This window comes from Podarcis raffonei, chromosome 2 (assembly GCF_027172205.1).
Source record: "Podarcis raffonei isolate rPodRaf1 chromosome 2, rPodRaf1.pri, whole genome shotgun sequence".
NCBI classification, from domain to species: Eukaryota; Metazoa; Chordata; class Lepidosauria; order Squamata; family Lacertidae; genus Podarcis; species Podarcis raffonei.
Window position 1 is genome coordinate 124,729,952 of NC_070603.1, and position 20,369 is coordinate 124,750,320.

General features: G+C 49.0%; 1 pseudogene; it reads right to left on the minus strand.

The window, feature by feature from the left end:
• The window catches only part of LOC128409503 (zinc finger protein 721-like), a 60,466-nt pseudogene continuing 40,097 nt past the window's right edge, over positions 1 to 20,369 (minus strand).

The following is a 20,369-nucleotide window of genomic DNA, read 5'->3' on the forward strand; positions in this document are numbered from 1 at the left end:
TTTTCTGCTGAGGCAGCTGGATTTATTATGATTTGTGTTTTGTTATCTCAAGGTCACACAGAGCCAGAAAGATAAATCTGTGAGCTCAGTGGGCTGGTTTCTCTTTCTTACTTTCATTTTCTAACTTTCACATCTGCTAAGTCCCCTGAAGCTTTGTTCTGTAATGAAGCTGAAAAACCTTTAGTAGAAAGTTCTTCTTTTGCCAATGAACTTTGCCTCTGCCTGATTTATGGAGAACCAGATGCATCCACTCCAAACAAACTTCTGCAGCTCTGCTCTCCATCCAGACATGGAGCACCTTGGCATTGAAGACCAAGACGGGTCCCAGAAAAAGAGACTGAGGTGAATGTGTGGGTCATAAGCTGGGAGTCGTTGGAATGGAGTCGCTGGGAGTGGCAGAAGGTTCTGTTGAGCAGGTGAGGGAAGAACAGGAGGAGAGAGAAAGAGCTCCATAGAAAGACAAGGCTGCATTGGGATGAGCTGGTGTGGGAATTGTCAGCAGAGAAATATGTACATCCAGCAAAAGGGGATGCAGTGCAACTCCTGAAACTGTTCATAACACAAGCTATGATCTCGTATGAGGAAAGGGATTTAATATGCATTCTTCCCCACCCCCAGTGGATTAGGAAAGAAGATTAGTAAAAGAAGAGAAAGCAGGATTGGGTGAACATTAAAAAGGACAATAATTTTGGACTGTGACTTGACTGAGATTTGTTAGAACAGTTTTAATAAGGCCTTATAGAAACTGGACCTAGAAACTGGAGAAATACTAATTTGGGTTATTAGACAATCATAATAAGAGTCATATTGCACTATCTGAGTGGTTAAGATTTGAAGGCTGGGCTGGGGGGGGGGGCGGAATGGAGGGAAAGTGCCATCTTGCTAAAGGGGAGGGAAAAGGCTGGATACTAAATACAGCTGGGTTTATCCAGGAGTGCATATTCTGAGTAATTATTGCTACAGTGGAACGATCACTCAGGTTGGGAGACAGGGAGAAGAGGGGGCACCCAGGGGAGCGCTGGGGGAGCCTGCCTTTCTATGTGTTGACAAATGATATGATACAAATGTGATAAAGGGTATTTTTAGTTATTCTCCCATGCCCTTTCTCTTTTCTATACAAATGTGTTTTGTAAGGGTTGTTCAATAATGTTTGCATTATTATTTTTCTTTGTTGGTTTTCCCTCTGTATGAATTCTTTGATGGGAAGTGAGAACATCCTTCCGAATGAAGCTCTTTCCACATTCCAAGCACTGATATGGTTTCCCCCCTGTATGAATTCTTTGATGGGTCTTGAGATGGGTGCTTTGACTGAAGTTTTTCCCACATTCACAGCACTGATATGGTTTCTGACCTGTATGAGTTCTTTGATGGATCCTGAGATAGGAATTGTGACCAAAGCTCTTTCCACACTCATGGCATTGAAAAGGTTTCTCCCCTGTGTGAATTCTTTGATGGATCCTGAGATAGGAATTGTGACGAAAGCTCTTTCCACACTCATGACATTGAAAAGGTTTCTCCCCTGTGTGAATTCTTTGATGGAAAGTGAGACTGGAACTGTGACGAAAGCTCTTTCCACACTCATGGCAATGAAAAGGTTTCTCCCCTGTATGAATTCTTTGATGGGAAGTGAGCTTGGCCCCCTCCCGGAAGCTCTTTCCACATTCCAAACACTGATATGGTTTCTCCCCTTTATGAATTCTTTGGTGCAAAGTGAGAGTGTAACTGTGACGAAAGCTCTTTCCACATTCCAAGCACTGATAGGGTTTCCTTCCTGTATGAATTCTTTGGTGCAAAATGAGACTGTGCCTGAGACTGAAGCTCTTTCCACATTCCAAGCACTGATATGGTTTCTCCCCTGTATGAATTCTTTGATGGGAAGTGAGATGGCCCCCCTGGCTGAAGCTCTTTCCACATTCAAAGCACTGATATGGTTTCTCCCCTGTATGAAGTTTTTGATGCAAACTAAGAACCTGCATGTACCTGAAGCTCTTTCCACATTCCAGGCATGGATATGGTTTCTCCCCTGTATGAATTCTGTGATGGGAAGTGAGATCACCTCTCTGACGAAAGCTCTTTCCACATTCCAAGCACTGATAGGGTTTCTTCCCTGTATGAATTATTTGATGGGAAGTGAGATGTGCACTTTGACTAAAGCGCTTTCCACATTCCAAGCACTGATAGGGTTTCTCCCCTGTATGAATTCTTTGATGGCAAGTGAGAATCTCTCTGTGACTGAAGCTCTTCCCACATTTCAAGCACTGATAGGGTTTCTCCCGTGTATGAACTCTATGGTGCGTAGTTAGATTGCAACTTTGACTGAAGCTCTTTCCGCATTCTAAGCATTGATAGGGTTTCTTCCCTGTATGAATTCTTTGATGGGAAGTGAGACTGGAACTGTGACGAAAGCTCTTTCCACACTCAAGGCATTGAAAAGGTTTCTCCCCTGTACGAATTCTTTGATGGATACTGAGACCATCCTTCCGATTAAAGCTCTTTCTGCATTCTAAGCACTGATAGGGTTTCTCCCCTTTATGAATTCCTTGATGGGAAGTGAGACCGGAACTGTGACGAAAGCTGTTTCCACACTCAAGGCATTGAAAAGGTTTCTCCCCTGTATGAATTCTTTGATGGGAAGTGAGACCATCTTTCCGATTGAGTTCTTTGATGGATCCTGAGATAGGAATTGTGACCAAAGCTCTTTCCACACTCATGGCATTGAAAAGGTTTCTCCCGTGTGAATTCTTTGATGGATCCTGAGATAGGAATTGTGACCAAAGCTCTTTCCACACTCATGGCATTGAAAAGGTTTCTCCCCTGTGTGAATTCTTTGATGGGAAGTGAGCTTGGCCCCCTCCCGGAAGCTCTTTCCACATTCCAAACACTGATATGGTTTCTCCCCTTTATGAATTCTTTGGTGCAAAGTGAGAGTGGAACTGTGACAAAAGCTCTTTCCACATTCCAAGCACTGATAGGGTTTCTCCCCTTTATGAATTCTTTGGTGCAAAGTGAGAGTGGAACTCTGACGAAAGCTCTTTCCACATTCCAAACACTGATATGGTTTCTCCCCTTTATGAATTCTTTGGTGCAAAGTGAGAGTGTAACTGTGACGAAAGCTCTTTCCACATTCCAAGCACTGATAGGGTTTCCTTCCTGTATGAATTCTTTGGTGCAAAGTGAGACTGTGCCTGAGACTGAAGCTCTTTCCACATTCCAAGCACTGATATGGTTTCTCTCCTGTATGAATTCTTTGATGGGAAGTGAGATGTATCCCCTGGCTGAAGCTCTTTCCACATTCAAAGCACTGATAGGGTTTCTCCCCTGTATGAAGTTTTTGATGCAAACTAAGAACCTGCATGTACCTGAAGCTCTTTCCACATTCCAGGCATGGATATGGTTTCTCCCCTGTATGAATTCTGTGATGGGAAGTGAGATCACCTCTCTGACGAAAGCTCTTTCCACATTCCAAGCACTGATATGGTTTCTCGCCTGTATGGACTCTTTGATGGGAAGTGAGATCACCTCTCCGACGAAAGCTCTTTCCACATTCCAAGCACTGATGGGGTTTCTCCCCTGTATGAATTCTTTGATGGGAAGTGAGCTGCACCCTCTGACGAAAGCTCTTTCCACATTCCAAGCACTGATAGGGTTTCTTCCCTGTATGAATTATTTGATGGGAAGTGAGATGTGCACTTTGACTAAAGCTCTTTCCACATTCCAAGCACTGATAGGGTTTCTCCCCTGTATGAATTCTTTGATGGCAAGTGAGAATCTCTCTGTGACTGAAGCTCTTCCCACATTTCAAGCACTGATAGGGTTTCTCCCATGTATGAACTCTATGGTGCTTAGTTAGATTGCAACTTTGACTGAAGCTCTTTCCGCATTCTAAGCATTGATAGGGTTTCTTCCCTGTATGAATTCTTTCATGGGAAGTGAGACCGGAACTGTGACGAAAGCTCTTTCCACACTCAAGGCATTGAAAAGGTTTCTCCCCTGTATGAATTCTTTGATGGATACTGAGACCATCCTTCCGATTAAAGCTCTTTCCGCATTCTAAGCACTGATAGGGTTTCTCCCCTTTATGAATTCGTTGATGGGAAGTGAGACCGGAACTGTGACGAAAGCTGTTTCCACACTCAAGGCATTGAAAGGGTTTCTCCCCTGTATGAATTCTTTGATGGGAAGTGAGACCATCTTTCCGATTGAAGCTCTTTCCACACTTCAAGCACTCATAGGGTTTCTCCCCTTTATGAATTCCTTGATGGGAAGTGAGACTGGAACTGTGACAAAAGCTCTTTCCACATTCCAAGCACTGATAGGGTTTCTCCCCTGTATGAATTCTTTGATGGCAAGTGAGATTCTGACGGTGACTGAAGCTCTTCCCACATTCTCTGCACTGATACAATTTCTCTCCGCTGTTAGTTCTTTCATGTGAAGAGATTCTATCCCTCCGAACAAAGCTCTTTGCTTGATGTGAGGTGGACTGGGGGCTCTGGCAGATGTTCTCTCCGCACTTTGTATATTTATCTGACTTCTCTGCTATGTGAATTCTGTTGTGGTCCCCCTTGGTCTTCCCTTCCAATTCATCACCATCTGCAATGAAGAGAGAAGCTAATTAGAGCCTCAGGAAGAACAAAGTTAATGAATGCTTGTGATAGAGGAGGAACTGAAGAGAGTTAGATGTGAGCCCTTACTATAGTTTTCACTGTTGGCTGGTATTAACTGACATATTGCTTGGTTTTTATCTGGGATAGATTTTGTTTGGCTCAATCCTGGAATCCACTCCATCTCCAATTTCCCTTAAAGCTCTGAGGCTGACATTTAAGAAGGCCTGGCCAGTTCAGACTACCTGGTCATTGCTTTAAAAGGCATGACTAGAAGGAAAAAAATTGCAGAGAAAACAGTGGATATCCCTCCATTCAGGGTTCATGGTGGGGATGTTAGAATCCCGAATGCTGTTGGTCTCCATCTAAATAGTGAAGGTTCATCACATAGAGGTATGTATGGACTTTCAAAGTTACTTGCTTAATTTCAGAACAGATATTATGATCCAACAGGAAGCGTTACCAAGAGGGTCCATGACCCCACGATTCTCCTCCTTGACTTCCTTATGCAGAGCTCTCTGGTCAAGATCCAGCAAATTGTCTGTGAAACAAACAGCAACATCTTCACCTGCACACTCCCCACCAACTGTTGCCTCAATCTAAATTTGGTCTAAATTTTAATTTATACCTAAATCACTCTCTTCAGTTTGAACCCCACTCCCATTTTCAAGAGTAAACTAACTCTATTTTGTTTCATTGGTGACAAAAGAGGAAAAGTGACTAACTCACACTTGATCTAAACACAACAGCCGCAAGAGCTCCTGACTAGGCATTCAGCTATGCAATGTGGAATGTTTTCTGTTCTCTCCTGTTTCCCTTTTTTTCCCTTTCAATTTAAACCAATTCAGGAACCCAGAACTCATACACTGACCACTAATGGTGAACCTTATGCTATAGATACTTGGTCTACATATTTGTATATTAGTCCTATGATCCTTGTTTTTAAAAGCAAATAAAAAGTTATTCCCCCCTTCATGGATCACTGCCTTGCCGTGGCGAAGGGGCTTGAATAACTCAGATAAGCTATGAGCTATGCCGTGCAGGGCCACCCAAGATGGACATGTCATAGTGGAGAGTTTTGACCAAACATGATCCACCTGGAGCAGGAACTGGCAAGCCACTTGAGTATCCCTGCCAAGAAAACTCCATGGAGAAAGACAACAGGCATATAAAAGTTATGACGCTGGAAGATGAGCCCCTCAGGTCGGAAGGCGTCCAACATGCTACTGAGGAAGAGCAGAGGACAAGTACAAGTATATTCAGAGCTGATGAAGCGGCTGGGCCAAAGCCGAAAGGTTGCTCAGTTGCGTATATGCCTGGAAGTGAAAGGAAAGTACAATGCTGTAAAGAAAAATATTGCATAGGAACCTGGAATGTAAGAACCGTGAACCTTGGTAAGTTGGATGTGGTCAAAAATGAGATGGCAAGAATAAATATTGACATCCTGGGCATCAGTGAACAAAAATGGACAGGAATGGGCGAATTCAGTTCGGATGACCATCATATCTACTACTGTGGGCAAGAATCCCGTAAAAGAAATGGAGTGGCCCTCATAGTCAACAAAAGAGTGGCGAAAGCTGTACTGGGATGCAATCTCAAAAATGATAGAATGATCTCGATACGAATCCAAGGCCGACCTTTTAACATCACAGTAATCCAGGTTTATGCACCAACCACTGGTGCTGAAGAAACTGAAATTGACCAGTTCTATGATGACTTAGAACACCTTATAGAAATGACACCAAACAAGGATGTTCTTCTCATTATAGGGGATTGGAATGCTAAAGTAGGGAGTCAAGAGATAAAAGGAACAACTGGCAAGTTTGGCCTTAGAGTTCCAAACAAAGCAGGGCATAGGCTAATAGAGTTCTGCCAAGAGAACAAGCTGGTCATCACAAACCCTCTTTTCCAACAACACAAGAGACGACTCTACACATCGACATCACCAGATGAGCAGCATCAAAATCAGATTGATTATATTCTCTGCAGCCAAAGATGGAGAAGCTCTATACAGTCAGCAAAAACAAGACCTGGAGCTGACTGTGGCTCAGATCATCAGCTTCTTATAGCAAAATTCAAGCTTAAACTGAAGAAAGTAGGAAAAACCACTGGGCCGGTAAGATACAATCTAAGTCAAATCCCTTATGAATACACAGTGGAAGTGAGGAACAGGTTTAAGGATTTAGATTTGGTGGACAGAGTGCCTGAAGAACTATGGATGGAGGCTCGTAACATTATACAGGAGGCAGCAACTAAAACCATCCCAATGAAAAGGAAATGTAAAGTGGTTGCCCAACGAGGCCTTACAAATAGCGGGGGAGAGAAGGTAAGCAAAATGCGTGGGAGATAGTGAAAAATACAGGAAATTGAATGCAGATTTCCAAAAAAATAGCAAGGAGAGACAAGAAGGCCTTCTTAAACGAGCAATGCAAAGAAATAGAGGAAAACAATAGAATGGGGAAAACCAGAGGTCTGTTCAAGAAAATTGGAGATATGAAAGGAACATTTCGTACAAAGATTACCATAATAAAAGACAAAAGTGGTAAGGACCTAACAGAAGCAGAAGACATGAAGAAGAGGTGGCAAGAATACACAGAGGAATTATACCAGAAAGATATGGATGCCTCGTACACCCCAGGTAGTGTGGTTGCTGACCTGCCGATACAGCGTCAGGGCTCCAGCAATCACGGCAAGCCTCTTCACACCCGGCTGGTCCCCTCGACACCCCACTACCTGTAGGGCACTTTTTTGGGGGGGGTGTCTAACCCTGGCACTCACCCCCACTGTCCAAAGGCCCCAGTAACAGTCGTCTTTTAAACGGACGACTCACACCGCCTTGCCATTTCCCTTTGCAGACAAATCGGAAGCCCAGGATCAGGTTACTTTCAAGAGTCACAACTTCTAATGCTGCCTGAAGGATCGGTAAGTTGTCTGACATTGGTAGAGCATTCAAACACAGTACTGGTTTTAGACATTTTGAGCTGTCAATACATTGTGGTGGTCGGGGATCTGTGATGTATTCCTAGCTCAAATTGCCTGCAGATGACAAAGGTGCAGACAGGCAGGTGGAGGAGCCCGAAATGGTGCCCCCCGAGCAAGCCCCAATACCTCTCTGGCTCCACCCCTCCATGTCCCCATCTCCACTCCCCTGGAACTCACCAGATCTCTCAGAGGTCCCTGGGAGGGAACACTCAGATGTTGTGCGAAGGGATGCAGGAGACAACCTGACCAGGTCAACCATCCATCTTCCCCCTTCCATCCTTATGAGCTTTGCAGGATCCATCTCTTTCATCCTTCCTGAGGAGTCGAGAAGCCACAACAAGCTGCAGGGTCCTGGGAGAGAGGAAGAAGCAAAGGGAGCCTCAGAGGTCCTGCAGGGATTCTCTTGCCCTAGATATTCTCCTGCCCCTGGAGAAGCACAAATGGGGCAGCCCCTTCCCAAGAGAAGCCCCATTTCTAAACATCTCCAGTGATTCCAATTTCTTCTGTATGCTTCTCACCCCACTTGTAAGCCTGGCATGGTCTACACAGTAGTGACCTCAGAGTAGATCCTATTGAACGCAGTGGGGATAATTGACAGAACTTGGTACAAAAACCAGTCACCGTCCTGTCTCCAAGCCTGAAAACTGCAACCCCAGAGCATGGGCAGAAAAGAGCAGAGTAGATATTACATGTAGGTTCCCCCATGCTAGGTGCTTTGTATGGAGAGCCCTGTTCACAATCTTTGAGCTCTCTCATCACAAGCCAGGCAGATGTTGTGGCTGTATCCGCTGTTAGAATTCCGTTCGACTGAGCTACTCCTCCAGCTCGAGTTTTCGGAATCTCCTCCTCCGACGTGATTAACGACCTAAGCCTTTGATGAGGCTCCAGGCACGTTCCCATTTTGCAGAGTTCACAAACAGCAGGACGAGAAATATATGAGCTACATTGCTACGTTTTATTTCTGACTACGCAGACAGAAAAGAATATACATCCTCTCGCTGTGAGAGCACAGAACCAACTGGGACAAAGAAACAGGAAACCAGAAACATCAACATCCATCTCCCGCGAGACTTCCAACAGTCTGGAATGTAAACAGAGTCTTGTGACTCCAGAAACTGCACAGTGGCATAAACAGAAATCTAACATTGGCCTCTGTCAGGGGTTGCATGGGGACCAAATCTATACGTGGAAGCAGAGGAGCCGGTGATGCCACATTTTTGAAATATCAGGAAACTAATACACCCCTCCTCCTTAGATTTCGTCTGTGCTTATACACCATCTTCGCAAGTGTCAGCGCTGCCCAAGGTCCCAGCTCACACAAGACCAACGCTGCTTCTTTCTCTAGTATAAAAGTCTTTATTGAAGTTCAGTTTCACTTCCAGACGCGCAGCGCGCAACGCTACGTCTATACCTCAGATCGTCGAAGCTCCATCTGAATCTCCTCCCCCCTGACACCAGTTTAAGATTCTAGCCTTACTCCACCTCTTCCTCTGTTCCTTCCTTCTCTGGGTCCGCCTGCTAGTCGGAGTCTCAGCCCTCCTAGACTCCTCTGACGCTGAGTCCCCTGACTCTTCCCCCTCCCTCCTTTGGGCTTTTGGACCTGGCTCCCAATCCGGGTTTTCTGCTGTCCCGCGCTCCTCCACATTTGAACTTGGCGCGCGCGCGCAGCCTCCCACTTTCCTTCTGACCGTTACACTTGTGTCACTGCTCCCTCTTTCGGGGAGGCTAGCTGGACCTGGCATTCCCTCCGTTTCCCCACTTCCCGATGGGGGCGTGGTTACCCCTGACTCATCTTCTCTCCCCGCTGGAGGAGAGGCTGGTCCTGACTCATGTGACTCTTCCCCCCCACTGTGCTCTGGTGGGGGAACTGGTCCTGATCCTCCGCTGCTCCCTTGGGAGTCCCCTCTGGTCCCTTGTTTATGGAGTGTCCCCCCTGGGACCCCCCTCGCCCTTACCATAGGCGCCCCCTTCTGGGAATCTTCTGATTCGCTGGAGAAGCTCATGGAATCTCTCGGGTCACTGTCATATTCCCCTACGCTCCCCTCTGATTCCTCTCCTCCGCTCTCTATTTGCTCTCTCCCCTGCTCTTCTGCTCCTGAGCCTCTGACAGCAAGTCTCCAGTCTCAAAATGTGGCCCCCACCCAGGCATGGAAGCCATCCAAGTATAGATCTTCCACATGTTCTAAATCTGTAGTGTTCTTAAGAACACCAGGCATGTATACTCTCCAAAAACTCCAGAGGTGAGCTTTACGCTCCTCTTGTGACAAGATTCCCAAAGGCTTAGGGTAGCTTGATAGAACTAGTCTATTTTGAGATAGCACCAATTGCCATTTCTTGTTTATCAAAACCCACAGACTCTCTGCTAGATTTTTTCCTAAAGGTTTTACAAGGACCTATCAGGACACAGGTGGCGCTGTGGTCTAAACCAATGAGCCTAGGGCTTACCAATCAAAAGGTTAGCGGTTCAAATCCCCACGACGGGGTGAGCTCCCATTGCTCGGTCCCAGCTCCTGCCAACCTAGCAGTTCAAAAGCACGTCAAAGTACTAGTAGATAAATAGGTACTGCTCCGGCGGGAAGGTAAATGGCTGGGCTCAGGGCGGCTAACACCAACATCACAGTAAAAACATAAGGGGGGGGGACCCAATTTAAATTACAGGTTAAAATGCAATTTAAAATGCAGCCTCGTTTTAAAAGTAGCCGATAAATCAAGACCATAAGGGGAGGGAAACATAAGGGTCAGACTGAGTCCAAACCTAAGGCCAAGTGGAACAGATCTGTCTTGCAGGCCCTGCGGAAAGATGTCAAGTTCCGCAGGGCCCTAGTCGCTTGTGACAGAGCATTCCACCAAGTCGGGGCCAGTACTGAAAAGGCCCTAGCTGAGACCAATCTAACCACCCTGCGACCTGGGACCTTCAAAATGTTGTCATTTGTGGACCTTAAGGGAGCCAGTGTGGTGTAGTGGTTAAGAGCGGTAGATTCGTAATCTGGGGAACTGGGTTCGTGTCTCCACTTCTCCACATGCAGCTGCTGGGTGACCTTGGGCCAGTCACACTTTTCTGAAGTCTCTCAGCCTCACTCACCTCACAGAGTGTTTGTTGTGGGGGAGGAAGGGAAAGGAGAATGTTAGCCGCTTTGAGACTCCTTCGGGTAGTGATAAAGTGGGATATCAAATCCAAACTCCTCTTCTTCTTCTTCTTCTTCTTCTTCTTCTTCTTCGGGGCATACCAAGAGAGGTGGTCCCGTAGGTACGTGGGTCCTAGGCCGCATAGGGCTTTAAAGGTCAAAACCAGCACCTTAAACCTGACCCTGTACTCCACCGGGAGCCAGTGAAGTTGGTAAAGCACTGGATGAATGTGATCCCGTGGCAAGGACCCCGTAAGCACACTAACCAGTGTAGCTAACTGATACTGATAAAACAGATGTATAGAACTTATAAGCTTATCCACAGGTGTGGGAAATAACAAATAATTAAGGACAATGTAAGAAAATTGAAAGGTACAGAGTATCAAATCTGGCATCACAACACAAGCTGAAACCATAAAGTTACAGACTTTAAATAAAACAGTTGAAATCTCGCTCTGAATTCAAACCCCCTAGATGTGTGGATTTGAATAAATAAATCAACCTAGTTTCCTGTTGTCACAAGAACTTCTCAAAATTTTTCCTGATCCCACGTTTTCTCTGGTTGACCCATAGAACCATGTATAAATCTATGTCTGAATGATGGTATTTGATAAAGTGTTCAACTCGGGGTGCCTCCATTACTGCATTTCTTATACGGGATCGATATTCACCTATACGAACACCGACTGCTCGTGTGGTGGATCCAATGTACAATAAGTTGCAAGGACATATAATTAAATAAGATCCCATGACATGAGTATTAGACAAAGTTGGTGTAATTAACTGAGCTCTGATCCACAAGTATTATAATAATAATAATAATAATAATAATAATAATAATAATTTTTTATTTATACCCCGCCCATCTGGCTGGGCCTCCCCAGCCACTCTGGGCGGCTTCCATAAAAACCAAAAATACAGTAAAATATCACACGTTAAAAACTTCCCTGAACAGGGCTGCCTTAAGATGTCTTCTGAATGTCAGGTAGTTGTTTATCTCTTTGACATCTGCTGGAAGGGCGTTCCACAGGGCGGGCGCCACTACTGAGAAGGCCCTCTGCCTGGTTCCCTGTAGCTTTGCTTCTCGCAATGAGGGAACCGCCAGAAGGCCCTCGGCACTGGACCTCAGTGTCCGGGCAGAATGATGGGGGTGGAGACGCTCCTTCAGGTATACTGGACCGAGGCCGTTTAGGGCTTTAAAGGTCAGCACCAACACTTTGAATTGTGCTCGGAAACGTACTGGGAGCCAATGTAGGTCTTTCAAGACCGGTGTTATATGGTCTCGGCGGCCGCCCCCAGTCACCAGTCTAGCTGCTGCATTCTGGATTAGTTGTAGTTTCCGAGTCACCTTCAAAGGTAGCCCCACGTAGAGCGCATTGCAGTAGTCCAAGCGGGAGATAACCAGAGCATGCACCACTCTGGCGAGACAGTCCGCAGGCAGATAGGGTCTCAGCCTACGTACCAGATGGAGCTGGTAAACAGCTGCCCTGGACACAGATTTGACCTGTGCCTCCATGGACAGCTGTGAGTCCAAAATGACTCCCAGGTTGCGCACCTGGTCCTTCAGGGGCACAGTTACCCCATTCAGGACCAGGGAATCCTCCACACCTGCCCGCCTCCTGTCCCCCAAAAACAGTACTTCTGTCTTGTCAGGATTCAACCCCAATCTGTTAGCCGCCATCCATCCTCCAACCGCCTCCAGACACTCACACAGGACCTTCACCGCCCTCACTGGTTCTGATTTAAAAGAGAGGTAGAGCTGGGTATCATCCGCATACTGATGAACACCCAGCCCAAACCTCCTGATGATCTCTCCCAGCGGCTGCATGTAAATGTTGAAAAGCATGGGGGAGAGGACAGAACCCTGAGGCACCCCACAAGTGAGAGCCCAGGGGTCTGAACACTCATCCCCCACCACCACTTTCTGAACACGGCCCAGGAGGAAGGAGCGGAACCACTGTATGACAGTGCCCCCAGCTCCCAGCCCCTCAAGACGGTCCAGAAGGATGTTATGGTCGATGGTATCAAACGCCGCTGAGAGATCCAGCAGAACTAGGAAACAGCTCTCACCTTTGTCCCTAGCCCGCCGGAGATCATCAACCAGTGCGACCAAGGCAGTTTCAGTCCCATGATGAGGCCTGAATCCCGACTGGAAGGGATCCAAATGGTCCGCTTCTTCCAGGCGTGCCTGGAGTTGTTCGGCAACCGCTCGCTCAATCACCTTGCCCAAGAATGGAAGATTTGAGACTGGGCGATAGTTGGCCATCGTGGCCGCATCTAAAGATGGTTTTTTAAGAAGCGGTTTAATAACCGCCTCTTTCAGCGGGTCTGGGAAGGCTCCCTCACGGAGGGAAGCATTCACCACCCCACGAAGCCCATCGCCCAGTCCTTCCCGGCTAGCTTTTATAAGCCAGGATGGGCAAGGATCCAGGAGACAGGTGGTTGGTTTCACTCGTCCAAGCAGCCTGTCCACATCCTCGGAGGTAACAGATTGGAATTGATCCCACTCAACTTGACTAGACAGAACTCTAGCACTCTCCCGCCCCGGCCCTGCTCCCACGGTGGAGTCTACTTCTTCCCGAATCTGAGCGATTTTATCTGCAAAAAACTTTGCAAAATCATTGCAGGAGAACATGTGGCCCGTACTGGGCCCCGATGTTGCAGGTGGTTCCGCTAAATTGTGAACCACCTGAAAAAGTCTCCTGCTGCTGTTTTCTGCAGATGCAATAGAGGCGGCGAAGAAATTCTTCTTCGCCGTCGCTATCGCCACTTGGTAGGCTCGACGTTGAGCTCTAACCTGTGTCCGGTCAGATTCGGAATGAGTTATCCGCCACCGGCGCTCTAGCCGTCTCAACGATTGTTTCATTGCCCTCAGATCCGTGGAAAACCACGGGGCTGTCCGGGCTCCATGCAATCGGAGAGGGCGCTTCGGAGCCAAACAGTCAATAGCCCTGGTTAACTCCACATTCCAGCGGGCCACCAGGGAATCAGCTGAAAGGCCATCAACATGGGATAAAGCATCCCCTACCACTCTCTGGAAACCATTTGGATCCATTAAGTGGCGGGGGCGGACCATCCGAATTGGTCCCACCTCCCTGCAGAGGGGATGGGTCGCAGAGAAGTCCAGTTGCACCAGGAAGTGATCTGACCATGGCACTTCTTTCGTTTCGCTTTTACTTAGTGTCAGATCACCAACATCCATAGAGGTAAACACCAGGTCCAAGGCATGTCCGCAGCTATGGGTTGGGCCAGACTTATTCAGGGACAGCCCCATGGAGGCCATGCTTTCCACGAAGTCCCGAGCGGCCCCTTGTAAGGTCGTGTCGGCATAGATGTTAAAATCCCCTAGGACGACCAAGCTAGGTGTCTCCAGGAGAACATCCGCCACGACCTGAAGCAGCTCGGGCAGGGAATCCTTGGTGCAGCGGGGAGGTCGGTACACCAAAAGGAATCCTGTACTGCCCCTATTGCCCAACTTCCAGAACATGCACTCGGAAAACTGGGTCTTCCCAATAGGACGCCTGGTGCAAACTAATGACTTCCTAAAAATCACTGCAACCCCCCCTCCCCGCCCACATGACCTGGGTTGCTGTGCGTAAGAGAAACCTGGTGGACAAGCAGCGGCAAGGACAGGCCCATCTGCTTCATCCAACCAAGTCTCTGTTACACATGCCAGGTCAAGTCCTCCATCCATGATCAAGTCATGGATGGCAGTGGTCTTATGAATCATTGACCTGGCATTGCACAGCAGCACCTTCAGGTCATGTGGGTATCCCTTGCTGATTCTAGTATCCATCCGGTCAGGACCAGACCCGGAGGCAGGAATAGTCCTCAGACAACGACTAAACCTGCCCCCTCTGTAATGACGTGGTCTAGTCTTAGCGTAACTCCTCCTCCTACCCGTGATCACCGAGATCGGTTGTCCCAGTGCATCCCCCCCTGTGGAACATGCCCCAGCCATTTTGTGGGCTGGGGCCCACTCCCCGGCAGCCCTGACCCCTCCCCCTAAGAACATAATAGCACCTTAAACAAACAAACAAAACCAATAAACAATACAAACAAACAAAAAATAATAATGTAAAAATTACAAAAACATCAAAATAAAAATAAAAAAATTCCCCAATCCCAACCAAACATCAATCCCACCCCCACCCGCCACATACAAAAAATCCAAAAGAAAAATTTTAAAAACATTTTAAAAACACTCTAAAAACACTCTGTGCCCCCCTGGCAGTAACAACTGTCCTGGTGAGGCCTGTCAGGCCCCGCCCTGGGCCAGGTGGTAAGTGGCAAGAGCAGGGCCCTCAGGCACTCACACAGGGGAGTCTTCCTGGGCAGCAGGCAGCAAGCACCACGCAGTCCTTATGAGGCCCCAGGCCCCGCCCCAGGCCAGATGGTAAGTGGCAAGAGCAGGGCCCTCAGGCACTCACACAGGGGAGTCCTCCTGGGCAGCAGGCAGCAAGCACCACGCAGTCCGTATGAGGCCCCAGGCCCCGCCCCAGGCCAGATGGTAAGTGGCAAGAGCAGGGCCCTCAGGCACTCACACAGGGGAGTCCTCCTGGGCAGCAGGCAGCAAGCACCACGCAGTCCTTATGAGGCCCCAGGCCCCGCCCCAGGCCAGATGGTAAGTGGCAAGAGCAGGGCCCTCAGGCACTCACACAGGGGAGTCCTCCTGGGCAGCAGGCAGCAAGCACCACGCAGTCCGTATGAGGCCCCAGGCCCCGCCCCAGGCCAGATGGTAAGTGGCAGGAAGGAGCAGGGCCCTCAGGCACTCACTCAGGGGAGTCCTCCTGGGCAGCAGGCAGCAAGCACCACGCAGTCCGTATGAGGCCCCAGGCCCCGCCCCAGGCCAGATGGTAAGTGGCAGGAAGGAGCAGGGCCCTCAGGCACTCACACAGGGGAGTCCTCCTGGGCAGCAGGCAGCAAGCAGCACGCAGTCCTTATGAGGCTTCAGGCCCCGCCCCAGGCCAGATGGTAAGTGGCAAGAGCAGGACCCTCAGGCACTCACTCAGGGGAGTCCTCCTGGGCAGCAGGCAGCAAGCCGCACGCAGTCCTTATGAGGCCCCAGGCCCCGCCCCAGGCCAGATGGTAAGTGGCAAGAGCAGGGCCCTCAGGCACTCACTCAGGGGAGTCCTCCTGGGCAGCAGGCAGCAAGCCGCACGCAGTCCTTATGAGGCCCCAGGCCCCGCCCCAGGCCAGATGGTAAGTGGCAAGAGCAGGACCCTCAGGCACTCACTCAGGGGAGTCCTCCTGGGCAGCAGGCAGCAAGCCGCACGCAGTCCTTATGAGGCCCCAGGCCCCGCCCCAGGCCAGATGGTAAGTGGCAAGAGCAGGGCCCTCAGGCACTCACACAGGGGAGTCCTCCTGGGCAGCAGGCAGCAAGCACCACACAGTCCTTATGAGGCCCCAGGCCCCGCCCCAGGCCAGATGGTAAGTGGCAAGAGCAGGACCCTCAGGCACTCACTCAGGCATTTACCTATATGGCTATTCTATCTAAAATTATTTGGTATGTATTCCTCATTTATTATTTATTCATTATTTAATTTGTAGGTTGCTCAGTATTATTTTTGTTGTCATTCTTTCTATGTAATGTATTCAATTTCATCATCAGCTGACAAAGCTATACTGTCTTGGACATCATCCATTGAAAGGCGTCGTGGGGTTCCCCACCAGCAGTCCATTACATTGACTACTTCTTGCTTATGGACTCATATATATATATTATTTTGAAGTTACTGATTTTAATATAATTATCTTGAAATATTAGGAGGGTTGTTGTTGCTTATGCTGTTAACGATACTCCAATATATTTCACTTTATTCTTTATCACCAATCCACTCACTCTCTGTAATTCATTTTTTGACTGTGCATCCATGCTTTTCACTAACACCTTAGTTTCCCCTCTACTTATTTTAAAACCTGCAGCATTTCCAAGCAGCCTTATTGCTTCTAATACACTACTAAGAGGTTCCCCGAAAGATAATACCACATCATATGCAGAGGACTTCAGTCTGTCATTTTGTTGCCCCACCCTCAGCTCCTTTTATATCTGGAGTTTTCCTTATTCTTCTTGATAATACATAAATGTCCCCTTCTGTATCTTACATTTTTCTAAGAGAGTATTATTCACAATCATGCTTGCCATGTATAGATTATTTCCCTTTAGAAAAGCCTCTCCTATCCCTGGCTCCTGCGGGAGGGAGTTCCAGTTTTACCTACGCACTGTGAAAGTTATACGTTTAATGTAAATAAAGCATTCTGCAATGGAGACAAGACTGGGGTTCCTCCTTTGGGAAGGGATGGGCACCTGGGGACTCCAAAGGCTATGGGCTTGTTTTCTAATAGCAGCAGCAGCTGCAGAGAAACTCCAGGATGGGGAACATCCTTGAAAGCTCACTCTGGGATCAGAGAGAGAAACGTTGGCAGACCTGCCACCCAGAGCCCCCTCCTTCTCCTCCCTGCATTGCCTCACCCCCTTCAGGACAAGATCTTGGGCTCCTTAAGGCGGCTTTCCATCCTCTCCTCTCAAGGAAGGCAGCTCCGTTCCCTTGAACCCTGGCAAGCCCAGTGCAGCCAGCTCAGCCCTCTGGCTCTCCCCTTTTCTCCACGGAGGAGCCCCAGGCGTGGCCCCTGCCCAGAGAGGCTTCCCTTGAGGCTCTGGGCTGGAGACCTGAGCTGATCTGGAGGAGGATCTGGCAGGGGAAAGGACGGCCTGGCAGGGGCTCCTCCACTGGAAGGGGCATTCTGGGCATGCCCTCCCCCCCCCAGACCCCTCCCTGCTTCCCCAAAGAGGATGCCAAGGAAGAGCAGAGCTGGAGACCCCCTGGAAACTCGCCCCCTCCCAGGCTTGGCAGAGAGGAATGGGGAGGGCAGGACCCTCTGCTCCCAGACTTGGGGGTCTCCCCCTGCAGCCCCGGGACCCCCTTCTCCCATGGGCACCCCAAGGGGGAAGAGAGAGGAGACTCACCGGATTCTTCCCAGGAGGGAAACCGAGGCAGCGCGTAGAGGAGACAAGAGACAAAAGACGGGACTGGGCACGGAGGGAGGGGATACCGCTCTGGAGAGCCAGCCCCGCCTCTCTACTTCCTGTCCTCTCTAGGACTCCGGCTCTGGTCGATTTAACCCTTCGCAAGCTGAGCACAGCCCCCTGGCTGGCTGTCCTTCCCTCTCAGAATCCGGGTGGTCCAGGGCATGTGCAGAGTTCTCTGTGATTCTCGACTAAGTGTCCCTCAAGACAGCAGCTTAGTGCCCTGCCCCCAGATGGGTGGGGTATAAATGAAATAATAATAATGCTTCACCTGCTCACTAGCCGAATGAAAGTCTGTTGCAATATTAGGAGGGTACTTGAGGGAGACACCGGTCCCTTGGGAGCAAAAACCTCCGCTGGTAAAGCAGGAGACTCTCGATTTCGGAGTCCTGGGTTCAAGCCCCACTTTAAGCATCGCAAAGGGTTGGACTGGAGGACCCTCGACCCCTCTGTGAATCTGTTAAATGCAAATAAATAAATCAGCACACTCCCCAGTTGGAGAACTCGCTCCAGACTTAGAAAGTGACCTTCAGTGGGGACAAAGGTCGGGTTCTGCATTTAGGCAGGAAGACTCAGGAGGGGAATTTGGCCCGGGATAGTCCCTCCGCTTTCCTGGAAGCGTAGTCCTGAAGAGAGTGCCGCTGCCCTCGTGGGCCTCTTGGCTTGGGGGGAGCCTGCTCCCCTTTGGGCTCTGCTTTGTCCCCAGCGATGCCCAAGGGGATCCTCCATGGGAGGACTCTCTTCAACTCCTGCTTGCGGAGTTCCCGGGGGGGGGGCGCCTGGTCGGCTGCTGCCAGGAGGCTGGGCTAGGTGGGCCCTGGTCCTGATCCAGCAGGGCTCTTCTTATGGAGCCTCCAGGCCCAGAGGCAGTCTACCCAGGCGGCTCTGTTCTGTGGGGCATTGGGCTGCTGTGAGGACAGGAGGCTGGGCTAGGTGGGAGGGGTCCCCTTGGTCCGGACCCAGATTCTGCTGCTGCTTCTGCTTTGGGGCTCTCCTGAGGCCCTTCCGCTCCTAGAATCACGCCCAGGGGCCATCTAGTCCACCCCCTTTTTCTCCTCCTCCTCGCAGGAGCATCCTTCGGCAGAACCTTGCCTCCGGTGGCCAAGCTGGGCTGCTGGTTCCTGGAGGAGGCTGGGGGCAGAGGCTCAGTCATGCCCAGTGCCCTCAAGCAGCACCCTGCCATTTTGTTCCTGCCCCCACCCAGGAGACACCTGGAAGAATCTGCCCTGGAGTCCGAGTTGCCCCCGGAGGTCGAGGCCGGCCTGGTCTTCCAGGTCCTGGGTCTGGAGACCCCCGATATAAGACCGCCACCCTTAAAATAAAAACCAGGCCCTTTGCAAAGCCCAGCCTGCCCCCTTCCTTCCCTGCTTCTCATTCACCTTGAAGCACCTCTAAATTCAGCCTCACTGTGATATACCCATTTCAGAGGCGCCACAACTGAGGCTGGGAAACTGCATCCATTTCGCTGTGGGGCTGATGCGGCATTTCCCAACCTGGGCATGAGTTAATTATTATGCCCCCCCCCCCACACACACCCTTGATTTGTCTCCTTTCCAGCACTCCTGCGTTAAGAAGTAAAATTAAATTAAATGATTCTCTGGATCTTCAGTGTCAGCAAACACTCCTTCCCCAACCTCTGTTTTTAAACCACCAGTGTCAGAATTGCTTTCTTTGGAGGTTTTCCAAACGGAGGCTGGAAGGCCAAATGTCAGGGATTCTTTATTGCAGGGGGTGGGACTAGATATCCGTTGGGGTCCAACCTCACAGTTGTTTACTATTATTATTAGTTTCTTTTTAAAAGATCAGTGTTGAACAACACTAAACAACAAGACACTATATCATTATAAGAGTTAACAATTCCAATTCCATATATGCTTATCTAATGTCTAGGTGATATTATTATTCAAAAACATGTATGTTGATTCCTAACCTACTATATTTGGTATAAATGCATTCCAACTCTACAACTCTTTCTGATCATTTTATAATGGCCTTGTAGTGGATTCCACCTCAAGCCTCCCATTAATAAAGTTGCATTATGTCCCTGCTAATGGCCCCCAATGAAATATAGTGGATCCGCCTCACGGTACGCCCATTAAATGAATTTCTGTCATTGACCACAGCATCTCTTGTGTGAGGGAAAACTTGGTAATTTAGAATCTTGGTCTGAAGCTGAACAAACACAAAAATTTCTATTTACCCAGAAAAACCTGCTGTCGGGAGATGTGTTCTTTCTGGCGGAAGTCAACTTATTCCTTCAACTTGGAGGATGTCACGGCACTAAACGCAGCAGGACAGGCACGGCTTTTCCTCTGCTCCGCTTGCCAAAAAGCAGTTGCTCCACTTCAGGCAGATGTTCCGCTTTCTAGAAACGGGGGCCAAATGTTCCCTGGGTTTCTGCTCCTTCCCTCTCGCTCCTTCCCTTAGTTGTGTCCCCATTCAATCCTTGGGACGCAGCCCTGCTTCCCTCACAGATTCAGACCTGGGGGGTTCGTGAGCGAGGGGCCCTTTTCCTCTGCTCTCCTCCCTCTCAGCCACTCATAACCCACCTACTATCAGCAGCCAGAAACATCATAACCAGACACTGGAGAGACCTGTCAGGAGTAAGCATGGACCAATGGTACCAAATAGTAT